This window comes from Salmo salar, chromosome ssa21, assembly GCF_905237065.1.
Source record: "Salmo salar chromosome ssa21, Ssal_v3.1, whole genome shotgun sequence".
Lineage (NCBI taxonomy): Eukaryota > Metazoa > Chordata > Actinopteri > Salmoniformes > Salmonidae > Salmo > Salmo salar.
In genome coordinates this window covers 6,300,302-6,313,391 of record NC_059462.1, presented here as the reverse complement: position 1 = coordinate 6,313,391, position 13,090 = coordinate 6,300,302, and the positions used below count along the sequence as shown (strand labels likewise).

General features: G+C 40.2%; 1 protein-coding gene across 5 annotated transcripts in view; it reads right to left on the bottom strand.

Moving 5' to 3' along the window:
* LOC106581666 (collagen alpha-3(VI) chain) overlaps positions 1-4,336 on the bottom strand; it is a 117,499-nt gene extending 113,163 nt beyond the window's left edge. For all 5 annotated transcript variants that reach the window (XM_014163871.2, XM_045704388.1, XM_045704389.1 and 2 more), the window contains exon 1: positions 4,044-4,336. The gene's annotated coding sequence lies outside the window, so the exon portion shown is untranslated. The remainder of the gene's footprint in view (positions 1-4,043) is intronic.
* Between the last annotated feature and the right edge of the window lie 8,754 nt (positions 4,337-13,090).

Genomic DNA, 13,090 nt, shown 5'->3' with positions numbered 1-13,090 from the left:
ACGTAACTTATTTGAAGTCATTACTTTATTATATTGCTCAACATTTATTTTACATTTGTCATAATTAGTTAAAGCAATGAATTTCTATACTCTCTCATTGGACTTCGGCTGCATATTTTCCACCATATTCTTCAATCTGAAAATGGTGTGAAGTCATTTTCTGAGGAATTGCATTATCGGCCCTAAAAGCACAGCAATAGTGTCCACTGCTTGTTTACTTCGTATTTTGGTGAATGTAGTACGACATCCGGGATCTTTTGGCATACTAACTATATCCATACTATGACCAACAAGCATACCACATACTCAATATACATCACAAATAGTACAGTTAGTGCAGTTAGTATGAGTATTTGAACACAGCTCTAGTTACTGTCGGCGGCCATTTTGAAAAATTGCGGCCACACCCCCTCTGGGGCCAAATCTGGGGTGGCTCCATATCTAAATCTTTTCAGGCTTCATACATCTACGATTTGGTGCTTTTCACAAAAGAATATGATTGTTTCAGATTTTTAGAGCTAAGCGGCCCACTGGGCTCTATTACACTAAATGGCCATGATCTGTGCAATACATGGCCAAGCTCCCACATGCTGCTTGTCTCCCACAAATCATGCTGCAAGGTCAATGTAATGTGGGGTTCACACATTAACACTACACCAGCAGCTATCCAAACATGATCTTACTGTATAGAACCTATAACTCTAGGAGGGAGCCCCATGCTTAATCAGGCCTCTTGGCTACAGTTCTGAGGTGTACTCTGCTGGCACAACAGAAAATAAAAACAAGAAAAGTTTCAGGTAGAAATTGAGGGTCTAGAATGGACATTGCTATTTTCCATATTAAATGTCTTCTCTGCATTCTATTTCTCAACATTACCCTTAAACTGTGCCCACTAAGAACACCTGAAGTCTGTTCCCTGTGAATGAGCCAATCGAAGGGGCACACTGGCCAAAAGGCCTCTCCAACCATCTGGCAGGATATGACATACAGTATGTGCTGCAGATGATGTATCAATTAAAGTTAAAAGAGGACAGGCGCCAGGCATGCAGGCAGGCGAGTTTCACACAGATGGTCCCTGTTAGCCTGTCTGACACCTAGCAGATGTGTATCCTAATATAGTTAAATAACTAAATATAGTTTCAAAGAGTTCCAAAACGTTGATGGAACAACTAATTTGCCACACATGGATCTAGACATTAACCATTCGGATGAGTAATGGCATCAGTTGTAGTGAATCATGAAGTCATGAAACTTGGAGAAAATGTTCACTCCAAAATAAATTACCCTTGGGGACAAACTCTTTCATATGTGCCTTAAAAATGGCTCCAAACCCGCCCAAATGTCTGTGCTGCAGCGTGGAAAAAAACTAAGACTTTGTTGGAGAGCACAGAGGAGCAATAAAGTATAGCTAGGTTGATTTACAAAGCAACTCCTTCAAAAATATTTTCCTTATGCTGCTCTGCCAGTGTTTAATGATAAGAGCTTCTCCAAAAGCCTGGCTGTGGGAGTACAACTGTGTAGGGAGTACAGTTTCGGGAGTGAAATGGAAAAGATTAAGCACTTACAAAAACATACTCATGACTAACTTCACTGACTCCACTTTTGAAATACAGCATTACGTTTTTTCTTTGTGCCTCTGCTGAAATACATTTTCAACAATATCATGCTTTTTAAATCATAGAAATGGTCACATCAAACAGTCCTGGTGCAGTAGCGCATAACACAACTATTTATGACTATTTTCAATGTAACTCAATTCTGCATTCACTTGGGGGAAAGAATAAAATGTATTTTCTGACCATATCCCTCTGCATGTCATAAAACACAGTGATGAAGGCAGAGCTAAATTCCAGTGTCTACACTTGGACAGCCATGGATGTGAGGGTAAAGATTAATGATGTACACCTGGTTTCCCCGACTCTAGATTTCATATGGAAGGACCAAACTCCCCCAGGTTTCTCAGTCCATCTGGCTGGTAGTGTGGAAAACGCTCTTTCTTCACACTTTCCACTATCCCATTCGTTACAGAGGGTGTGGTTTGGAGCTGGAGCTGAAAACATCTCTACACTCAACCGCCACCGATCAGTGGTGTTGAATCGCCAATGTGGGGACACAATCTATTCCAGTAAGCCTGACGTTTCTATGTCAAGCCAGTTCTATCCGTCTGGAATACAGTATATTTATGTATACTAACAGCTATTGGGGGACACTTATGTTACGCTAAATGGACAAATGCAAAAATAATATGCATATTAAAAGAAGCAAACAATGAACAAGTGACTCTGGGACACTTTGACATGAGCTTCTTGGAGAACACATTTAATTCAGTGCTGCTATTTTGATATGCCTGTTTACACAGGGCTCCAATAAAGCCTTAAATGAACACTACATTGGAATTAGGTCAAACGCTTCTCAAATACACCACACGTCCGTGGAGGAGAGCGTGACTGCCCAACTTTGTGGAATGCAGTCCCTTATATGTTCACAACTCTGGTCTGATAAATTATCTGCACTTGGACTTCATCTTGATGGTGGTATTTCAAGGTTTTTCCAAAGTGAACAACAACAAAAAACAAATTTCAAACAAGCACTCAATGTCGAGTTGAAGAGATTATGCGTTTTAGCAGTTCTGGACTGGTTCCGACTGACATTTTGGTGTACAAAGCAATCTGTGAACATTGTAGGGTCCTGAGCCTTATAGTGCCAGAAAGATCCATCTGGCTGCTCTCCACTACTACTCTCTCTCTCTTTAGACCACACATTTGCATAGGGAGTGCCATATTTTCTGGCCTATCCAGACAAATAATTGTTTTGCTCTTCCTGTGAGTGATGGAGCCCAGCTTGGGAGACAGCATATGGAAGGTGTCAGTCTAGCAAATCCTGGGATATTCACATCTGGTTCTAGAGCTCTCAACATGAAAAAATACTCAAGTTAACTTTCCCATGGTCACAGATGGACAAAGCTTCAGCTTAAAGCTGAAGTTCTAACGAGTCTGCACACATTTGAAATGTGTCTCTGCGCCACTCAGTGTGCGTTTGGAAGAAAAATATCTGTCAGTTATATGAAATGGTGCCAATATTGTACTGTCACTAAGTATGATCATATTTATTTTACAGCTATAAGAAAGGTGAAACCTTACATAATTGGAATGTTACTATATTTAGAAAGCATTTCAGTCATTTCAAGACCAATTGCTCCACTTTTGATGAATAGAAAAAAAATCTAATGATTTTTTAATTTTCATAATATTTGTACTATAAACTTGAGCTTGTGGACTCAAAAGTGACTACACCCCTAATTTAAATATATATTTTTAAATACCAGAAAGGTGAATTCCAGACTTTTCTAAAACTATTCAACATTACCAGTTATTGCAGTTATTGTTTATGGCCAGCTCATGAACAATAATTATAATTTCTTTGGGTATGTCTATTTAGGCAGAAATCTACATTTTGCCCTATCATTAAAGGGCAACTCCACCACTTTTCAACCTCATTTTCATTATATCTAGCACAACACCAATGTCAACATATGTGAAAATGGCGAATTTCAAAGTTTTGTAGAAAAAATATATAAAGTTAAAAAGTTCTACCCAATGAGATTTGCGGTGATGTGGAGAACAAGAAAATACCCTCCCTTGGGCTGTAAAGATTGAAAATCACAGTTTTTACTTTTAATTCTACCCTGTGATGTCTCAAAAAATGTTATGACCTTATCTTTTTAACTATAGATCATAGAAAAGCGCTGTTTCCACATATGCAGACACTGGTTTGGTGCAGGAGGTGATGAATATGAGGTTGAAAAGTGACGGAATTGCCCTTTAAGCACTCCTCATTCACCTCTAAACCTTCCACTCTTCAACCACTCTAAGTGTAGGTATCACTCTGCCTTCAAACACATGGTGTCTGATATTTATGAGAGATAAAAACGTGTCAGACAAAACCTATTATTATGCAAGATGTGCTTGCATGCTCACATGTTATAATGAGGCAACCTACCATGGCCAGTTTCAGGCAAACACAAGTTCAAACTTATCACTTACCCTGAGCTGAAATAGCTGTATTCCACAGCCTTTGGTAAAAACAAAAATCTGCAAAAGGACAAAGGCCTTTAGGTCATTATCCTCCTGGTATTTCCTCTCTGTGCAGCTGGCTTGTTCAGCTCCCCTGAAGGAAGGCGGATGAGCGTGGTGGAGATGGGGCTGATAGACCGCAGAGGAGTCTTGGTTATCGGCACACACTGAAACTCAGCACTTCAGAAACAGACTGACACCCTCCCGATCACTCTGCAGAGGAACTGTGGCACTGACTCTAAGGTTGAGATGGAACAAACACCCAACCTCCTGGAGCACTGCCACTCTTTTCCTCCTCCCACTTTCTCCAAAGAGGGAAAAAATGAAAAGATTGAGGAGGGGTAGGGGAGAAAAAAAGTCTTAAACAAGAACCAGATGCACAGCCCTGTTTGATCTAGATGTGATGTCACAAACCTAGAGCAGGATTCTCCCCTCCTTCCCTTCCTCCAACACTGCAGGGCCCTTTTGGTTAACCTGGCAACCTGGAGATCTGGATATTTGTTTCAAAAGGAAAAAAACAACAACACAAAAACAGCATCATTAAGTTATCACCGTACTCTTTTGTTTTTGCTCTTGATGTCAAAGTTGAGTCAAGTTTGCAAGCAGTTTAAGTAACTGGCATGTGGTGGTAATGTGACGCACCCCTGGCGATTCCCTCTCATTTAGCCATGCTAAATGGAATGACAAGGCTCATTGAAACTTGGGACAGAGGTTTACCTCTGGGTCTCGGTTCAGCTGGTTCTGGGTGAGAGGGATAGCGAGAGAGAAGAAGAGAGAATAAACAGGTCCCGTGCTGTGAAAATCATTCCAGGGTCATTGACTGTGCACAACATCTCAGAATGTGGATGGATGATTTGTTGGTCTGCCAAGACCTTGGTTTGGAGCCCCCACAAACAAGATGATTACACTTGCTTAGTGTCAAGATGTTCTTCAGGAATGTGCAAGACAGTGTTGAGCACTAATAAAATAGTTTGGCACCAGATGGAAATGCAATACTGCTGCTAGTGAAAGTCTGCTAAAACAACCACACAATGCCATGGACCTAATTAAAATACAGTCATATACTGGTGCAAAAGTCCCTGATAATGCTTTGTAAAGTTTTTGTTGCAACTTCTTGAAACGACAGTGCAGAACCTCAAGGGCCCCATTTTGACAAATTTTAAAAAGACCGCAATACTCCCAATACTATTTTATAATTTATTCCAACCTCTAATTCTGGGAAGTTTATGCAGGCTGCCAATAATTCATGCAAGGTAAAAGTGCATATACAAAATACATGATATAATGTAACTGCTTTAATTTCATTCTGAACTTGCATTATGAGAATTTAAGTTATTCTATGATATCACCCTAACATCCCAAAAATGTACGAAATGTTCAAATCTAAGCCAATGAGAAGAATGGCTACAGAAAAAAAAAGCCTAATAGAGTAGCTGTAAGTAGAGGCCGCAGCATGTTTCTGAATATGAGAAAACCCAGGCGTTCTCCCAGTTGTCACTGCACTGTTAAATTAACATTTGTTCTTCACATTCGTTTAAACATTGCTGCACATTTCTACAAGCTATAAGCTAAGAAAAATAAGAAATTCCCTACTCCAGCAGGCAAAGTCAGGCACATATCGTGATGTAACTTTCTGGTTGTTAACTGGTTTTCTGGTTGAGAGGACGTTACCAAATTACCAAGCCGATAAAGATGTAATTTTCTGCTTGCTAAAAAGACATTTACAAAACGTAGATTTGCAATCAGTATAAAACCTGACCATGACGACATGAGATCATTACAATCTGTTTTGCCTGCTGGGACCATGCTAACCGCCTGGAAACCTTCATAGTCTGTCTACTCTAGAGTGCTCCATGATGTGTCTGGGTCCATGTGCTGTGCTGCAGCCTGCCTGTAAGGTTTTACTAGCACCCCCCAATATGTCCTGCATTGCGTTACACTGTTATGATGGTGCTAGGCAACAGCTTCCCAGAAATGTTGTCGTATCCCACTGAGTAACAAGCTGTGTTAAATTCAGACACAACATGCATATTTGAGTGTGCTATCCAGCTAGCTAAAATGAAAATGTTACAATAATGAGGGGTGGCTACATTTAAAAAAAAATATTTCAACTTTTTTGTTGATTACAAATTGTTAAAGTGCAGTTCAATGTATTAACTGTCCGTGCCTTTCCATGTATGCTGTAAAATAGGCCTAGTTGAAAGTCGGTGTTTAATGAAATTCTTCCTGGTTCATCATCTATCACAGCCAATGGTGTCACCATATATTGCATTACCGACAACCAACCCCCCATATTAAGATAGAAAATACTAATGTGAAGTTCGACTGTGGCCTAATTGTTGCCCCATGTCCCTCTACATAAAGACCAAAAGGTCTCGGATCAAAAGGAAACATGTCTTACATATTTTCCCCTTCACGGTTCCGATGTGGCAAGTGCTAATGATTGTTGCACACTATTGTCTCCCTCACAACGTTAAGCAACTGACCAACATGTCAAGGCAGAGCTCAGCTGACATCTGTGCTAAGAATCTCATTCAACGCATGCCACCTAAGTGACTTCATTTGGGTGGATAAAAGCATTCTGAGGGTATTCTCATGGTGCTTTTCAGCTCGTTGCGTTCTATAATGAGAGCCAGCTTTCAGATGTAATACTAACAAGCAGGTAGCTGACACAATGCAGACTATTGTGCTTACAGCCCAACACCGTGCAGGACGTTTGGCATTTGCCAGAGAACACCAAGATTGGCAAATTCGCTACTGGTGCCCTGTGCTCTTCACAGATGAAAGCAGGTTCTCACTGAACACGTGACAGACGTGACAGTCTGGAGATGCCGTGGAGAACGCTCTGCTGACTGCAACATCCTCCAGCATGACCGGTTTGGCGGTGGGTCAGTCATGGTGTGGGGTGGCATTTCTTTGGGGGGCCGCACAGCCCTCCATGTGCTCGCCAGAGGTAGCCTGACTGCCATTAGGTACCGAGATGAGATCCTCAGACCCCTTGTGAGACCATATGCTGGTGCGGTTGGCCCTGGGTTCCTCCTAATGCAAGACAATGCTAGACCTCATGTGGCTGGAGTGTGTCAGCAGTTCCTGCAAGAGGAAGGCATTGATGCTATGGACTGGCCCGCCCGTTCCCCAGACCTGAATCCAATTGAGCACATCTGGGACATCATGTCTCGCTCCATCCACCAACGCCACGTTGCACCACAGACTGTCCAGGAGTTGGCGGATGCTTTAGTCCAGGTCTAGGACGAGATCCCTCAGGAGACCATCCGCCACCTCATCCGGAGCATGCCCAGGCGTTGTAGGGAGGTCATACAGGCACGTGGAGGCCACACACACTACTGAGCCTCATTTTGACTTGTTTTAAGGACATTACATCAAAGTTGGATCAGCCTGTAGTGTGGTTTTCCACTTTAATTTTGAGTGTGACTCCAAATCCAGACCTCCATGGGTTGATAAATTGGATTTCCATTGATCATTTTTGTGTGATTTTGTTGTCAGCACATTCAACTATGTAAAGAAAAAAGTATTTAATAAGATTTATTTATTTCATTCAGATCTAGGATGTGTTGTTTAAGTGTTCCCTTTATTTTTTTGAGCAGTATATTTAAATGGTTCTAAAGCATTGTTTGAATGTATATATTGAAAGGTTTCTTGTTTTCTCAGGTAAATTATTCAGTTTCTTTATTGCTCTAATGTCACGCCCTGGCCATAGAGAGGGTTTTATTCTCTATTTTGGTTAGGCCAGGGTGTGACTAGGGTGTGCATTCTATGTCCTTTTTTCGATGTTTTTGTATTTCTTTGTTTTGGCCTGGTATGGCTCTCAATCAGGGACAGCTGTACATCATTGTCGCTGATTGGGAGCCATACTTAGGCAGCCTGTTTTCCTTTGGGTTTTTGTGGGTAGTTATTTCTGATTAGTGTTTTGCACCTGATGGAACTGTTGGTCATTTTGTTATTTTGTCTAAAGTGTTCTCAGTAAATACATTTCATGATGAGCACTAACCACGCTGCATCTTGGTCGCCTCTGTCAGACAATCGTTACATCTAAATCGAAATGTTCTTTTGCCTATTTCTCTTTTATGTCTGGATAACACAGATGATCTATTCCTAGTATTTACTGAATATCTGTCTCTTAGCAACTGAATACTGTTGTGAATAGAGTTTGGCAGTTTTAAATAGTGTTCATTGTGAAATAAAATAACCATGTTTTTGTTCAATTATCTTGTTGATTGATGACCAACCAAGAGCATTGAGTATGACTACAACAGAAGAACCATGTACCCACCTTAAAACAATCATGGCTGCTTTGTTCTGTGCAATCTGCAGCCTTCTAAATTAACTCGCTGATGCTTAGGTTGTTTGCTTAAGAATCTTTCCCTGCAAATACTTAGCTATCCTTCTGATCATTCATGCATTTTGTTTTTTACATAGATGAGTTGTTTGAGACGACCATGATAAGCAGTTGCCCAGCTGCACCCCTAGTAGTTTGGTTTCTGCCACTTACTCAATTTGTACTCCCCCCATACTTAATTGTATCCCATGCTGTGTTAGCCATTTCCTGGTGGAACAGATCAACAACCTTGGTTTTCAAAACAAGTTTGTTCCGGCAAACCCACTCCCTGTTATTTCCCAGATCTAAACCCATGATGCAATAATTTAGTAAAAATTATATCACGATCCACTAATTCAAATGCTCCACTAACATAAAAAAAATTGTACACCCACAAACCTTCCATTATACAGAGCATTAAGGCACTGGTCAGTCATGTCAACCAATGCAGTGGTAGTGGAATGTTTGCTGTAATCAGATCATTCTTTTCCATGTACTCCCATATTTGTCTACTCACAATACCCTCCAATATCTTACTGAGTGAAGGGAGTAGACTGGTCGACTATTGGCAGGAATAATGGGTTATTTGCTGTCTTTTGGGATTGGACACAGTTTAGCATGCTTCCATACATTTGCAAATTTACCCTTTTCCAGTGGTGCTGCAATCTGGGGAGCAGCAAAGCAATGTAAAAAATTGTCCATAAGATAGTAACCTGTATATTTACCATTGGGTAATGATTTCAATCGGGTAATGACACCTCCTCTACTGACACCATTTGAAGACTAGAAGACCAGGTTTTTTGGCTCATAATATGATCATCAATCCATTGGACAATAGCTTGTTTGGATGAATGGGTGTTTACATTATCGCTCAATAAATTACATTTCTTTGTAAAACATTTGCAAAATGATTGTCAATATCAGCTGGTTCTGTTATTGTTCTCCCGTTAACCTCCACACTAGATGGGCATGATGAAATAGATATAACAAGTAAGCCCTTTTTAGAAACATTTTTGCGATCAATATAAGCATTTTTATGTTGTGTTCTATAATTCTGTTAATCAATTTCTAGTTTAGATTTGGCTGCCAAGGCTTTTGCCATATTTCTTTGAGAGAATGCCTCAACCAATTTTAGACTGAATGGCGCCGGAGGAGATGATTGCCGTTTTACAGGCTCTTAACCAATTGTGCTATTGTGTTTTTTCGCATTATTTGTAACTTATTTTGGACATAATGTTTCTGTCACCGTCTCTTATGACTGAAAAGAGCTTCTGGATATCAGGACAGTGATTACTCACCTCGTACTGGACAAAGATTTTTTCTTTAACGAGTCGGACGAGAAGGATTTACTTCCAACACCTGACAAGGCCCACATCCCCGTCATTTGCAGGAAAAAGAGATGGAGATATCGGTCCTATTAGCACACGTACAATCATTGGATAACAAAATAGATGAGCTACGATCACGAATTACCTACCAACGGGACATTAACCTCTTGGGGCTAGGTGGGACGCTAGCGTGCCACCCGTGGTGCACTCCATCAACAGCAGGTGCATTTCAAGAGCGGCAAATTTGAATCCAAATAAATGTCAAAATTCAAATTTTTCAAAAATACAACTATGTTACACCATTTGAAAGATAAACATCTCCTTAATCTAACCACGTTTTACGATTTCAAAAAGGTTTTACGGCGAAAGCATAAATTTAGAGTATGTTAGGACAGTACATTTACAAGAGTTGTGTGTAATGTTTTGTCAAGTCAAAGACAGGGTCACCAAAACCATAAAACCAGCTAAAATGATACACTAACCTTTTACAATCTCCATCAGATGACACTCCTAGGACATTATGTTAGACAATGCATGCATTTTTAGTTCTATCAAGTTCATATTTATATACAAAAACAGCGTTTTACTATGGCATTGATGTTGAGGAAATCGTTTCCCTCCAATAACCGGCAGTCAAGTCAGCGTCACAAATTAAATAATTAAAATTAGAAAACATTGGTAAAATATTATATTGTCATTTAAAGAATTATAGATTTACATCTTTTGAACGCAATCAACTTGCCAGATTTAAAAATAACCTTACTGGGAAATCACACTTTGCAATAATCTGAGCACTGTGCCCAGAAAAATACGCGTTGCGATACAGACTAGACGTCATGTTGGGGAGATCTAAAATCGAAAATACTATGTAAATAATCCATTACCTTTGATTCTCTTCATCAGATGTCACTTCCAGGTATCACAGGTCCATAACGAATGTAGTTTTGTTCAAAAAAGCTCATCATTTATGTCCAAAAATCTCCGTCTCGTTAGCACATGATGTAAGCCAGCCGGACTTCTCGTCATGAACGAGGGGAAAAAATATATTTCCGTTCGTTCAAACATGTCAAACGTTGTATAGCATAAATCATTAGGGCCTTTTTTAACCAGAACATGAATAATATTCAAGGTGGACGAATGCATAGCCTTTTATAACGTATTGGAACGAGGGTACCCAACATGAAGTAGCGCGCCAGGTGTCTAATGGGACATCACCGTTCCATGGCTCTTGTTCGGTCAGATCTCCCTCCAGAAGACTCAAAACACTTTGTAAAGGCTGGTGACATCTAGTGGAAGCAATAGGAAGTGCCAAAATATTCCTAAACCCCTGTGTTTTTCAATGGCATAGGTTTAAAATCAATACAACACATCAGGTATCCACTTCCTGTCAGAAAATGTCTCAGGGTTTTGCCTGCCAAATGAGTTCTGTTATACTCACAGACACCATTCAAACAGTTTTGGAAACTTTAGAGTGTTTTCTATCCATATATAATAAGTATATGCATATTCTAGTTACTGGGTAGGATTAGTAACCAGATTAAATCGGGTACATTTTTTTTATCCAGACGTGCAAATGCTGCCCCCTAGACCCAACAGGTTAACCTGTTGGGGCTAGGGGGCAGTATTGACATGGCTGGATAAAAAACGTACCCGATTTAATCTGGTTGCTACTCCTGCCCAGTAACTAGAATATGCATATAATTATTGGCTTTGGATAGAAAACACCCTAAAGTTTCTAAAACTGTTTGAATGGTGTCTGTGAGTATAACAGAACTCATATGGCAGGCAAAAACCTGAGAAGATTTCATGCAGGAAGTGGCCTGTCTGACAAGGTGTCGTTCTTCTTGTCTCTGTTTATTGAAGAGTGAGGATCTTAGCTGTCCCGTGACACTTCCTACGGCTGTCATAGGTTCTCAGAAGGCGGCAAAACGCTCAATCGTGGCTTTGCAGGCTCTGGCTGAAACAAAGTAGCACGTTTGGGTAGTGGCTGGTTACAGTACTGTGAGACTCAGGCTCGTGCCCGCGTCGACCGAAAACTGTGTTTTCTTTCCTCTGTTTAGCTAAATGGACATTCCCGGTCGGAATATTATCGCTTTTTTACGAGAAAAATGGCATAAAAATGGATTTTAAACAGCGGTTGACATGCTTCGAAGTACGGTAATGGAATATTTAGATTTTTTTTTGTCACGAATTGCGCCATGCGCACGACCCTGATTTACCATTTCAGATAGTGTCTGGGACGCACGAACAAAACGCCGCTATTCGGATATAACGATGGATTATTTTGGACCAAACCAACATTTGTTATTGAAGTAGCAGTCCTGGGAGTGCATTCTGACGAAGACAACAAAAGGTAATCAAACTTTTATAATAGTAAATCTGATATTGGTGAGTGCTAAACTTGCCGGGTGTCTAAATAGCTAGCCCGTGATGGCTGGGCTATGTACTTAGAATATTGCAAAATGTGCTTTCACCAAAAAGCTATTTTAAAATCGGACATATCGAGTGCATAGAGGAGTTCTGTATCTATAATTCTTAAAATAATTGTTATGCTTTTTGTGAACGTTTATCGTGAGTAATTTAGTAAATTGTTAGCGAATTCCCCGGAAGTTTGCGGGGGGTATGCTAGTTCTGAACGTCACATGCTAATGTAAAAAGCTGGTTTTTGATATAAATATGAACTTGATTGAACAAAACATGCATGTATTGTATAACATAATGTCCTAGGGTTGTCATCTGATGAAGATCATCAAAGGTTAGTGCTGCATTTAGCTGTCTTCTGGGTTTTTGTGACATTATATGCTAGCTTGAAAAATGGGTGTCTGATTATTTCTGGCTTGGTACTCTGCTGACATAATCTAATGTTTTGCTTTCGTTGTAAAGCCTTTTTGAAATCGGACAGTGTGGTTAGATTAACGAGAGTCTTGTCTTTAAATAAATGTAAAATAGTCATATGTTTGAGAAATTGAAGTAATAGCATTTCAAAGGTTTTGAAAATCGCGCCACAGGATTCAACTGGCTGTTGCGTAGGTGGGACGATTTCGTCCCGCCTTGCCCAGAGAGGTTAAAAACTGTAATATCTTATGTTTCAATGAGCCGGGGCTGAACGACGACTTGGATAAAATACAGCTGGCAGGGTTAACGCTGCATCGGCAAGATTGAACAGCTGACTCCGGTAAGACAAGGGGTGGCGGTCTGTGTATATTTGTAAACAACAGCTGGTGCACAAATATAATATTAAGGAAGTTTCAAAGTTTTGCTCGCCTGAGGTAGAGTATCTCATGATAAGCTGTAGATCACACTATTTACCAAATAGAGTTTCATCTATATTTTTCATAGCTATTTACCACCAC